This window comes from Solanum tuberosum, unplaced genomic scaffold, assembly GCF_000226075.1.
Source record: "Solanum tuberosum cultivar DM 1-3 516 R44 unplaced genomic scaffold, SolTub_3.0 scf00084, whole genome shotgun sequence".
Taxonomy (NCBI): domain Eukaryota; kingdom Viridiplantae; phylum Streptophyta; class Magnoliopsida; order Solanales; family Solanaceae; genus Solanum; species Solanum tuberosum.
In genome coordinates, this window is record NW_006239009.1 from 1,360,171 (window position 1) to 1,361,515 (window position 1,345).

A 1,345-nucleotide genomic window follows, 5' to 3' on the forward strand; every position below is an offset into this window, starting at 1 on the left:
TAGAAAAAATTGTGGTTGGAAAATGAAAGGAAGTCCCTCTATTTATAGTTTACAAAGGGTAGTTTGATCAAATATTTTTTGTGTCCTATGTGAAAGATCATGAATGAAAAAATTTATTAGTTAAATGCAGTTATGTATATATTTATTTCAATTAGATTAGGTTCAATAATGTAATTAGTCGTATCTCACTAATATTACCTTACAGACAATATTTGTTTTGTATTTTTCTTCTCATCTAACCAGATATGCTTTGCATGTGTATTCTACGTTAAATTGTTTAGATGTCATATGAACATGTGAAGAGAACAACTACATTTTATATATTCACATATTTTCACATTTGTTGTGAGTTTTGCTTTATAAAAAAAAGTACTCGAAATATTATAAAATAATATATTTTCAAATTAGAAGATCTCGTTAACTTGATAGTACTTTTGTGACATATATAATACTTTAATTAAAATACAAAGACCTACCCAAATATAAATATACATTTGCATTAATTAATGAAAATATTTTTCTCATAAAATTAACTGTTAAATAAATGATAAAAATTAAACTAATACAAACTTCAACTGACATTATTACAAGTCATATGAACTTTTCTTCGTCTATAGTAAATAAGTAAAACAAAAGGGCAATGTTTATATAGTAATAACTATTTTGAAGCAAACTTCCTGGGAGTCTAAATCACATAAGTAACATTGATAAATAAAGTCATTCTTTTGTCTTGAGCATCCAAAACAAATCCTGACAATTCTCTAAAGTTTGGAAAATAATTTTCAGAAGCATATATCTACATCACAAGAAAAACTGTTAATAAACAAATGACTTTAGACTACATCATGTTAACTTCATATATTGGAACATTACACACTAATGTTTATATTAAGCAAAAAATAATTATTATATCATCAAAAATATATTATTTTCTTCAAGTACTCGAGGTTATGAAATATACCCTCTTAGGATAGAACGACTTAGTTCATCAGAATAGTGGTACCTCATATTCCGCTAAACTTTGAACTCACTCAAATGGCAATAAATTACACAAAAAATTTTAAATTGCAAGAAGAAGAAGAGCAGAAGATTAGAAAAAATTGTGGTTGGAAAATTAGAGGAAGTCCCTCTATTTATAGTCAACAAAGGGTAGTATGAACTATGAACAAATGTTTTTTGTGTCTTATGTGAAAGATCATGTCTTTTCGAGAAGTCGCAACACTTTGAAAAGGTCACAACTTATTGAAAAAGTCACAACTCTTTGGAATAGTCACAACTCTTTGGAAAAGTTATAACTTATTGAAAAAGTCGCAACTCTTTGGAAAAGTCACAACTTATTGAAAAA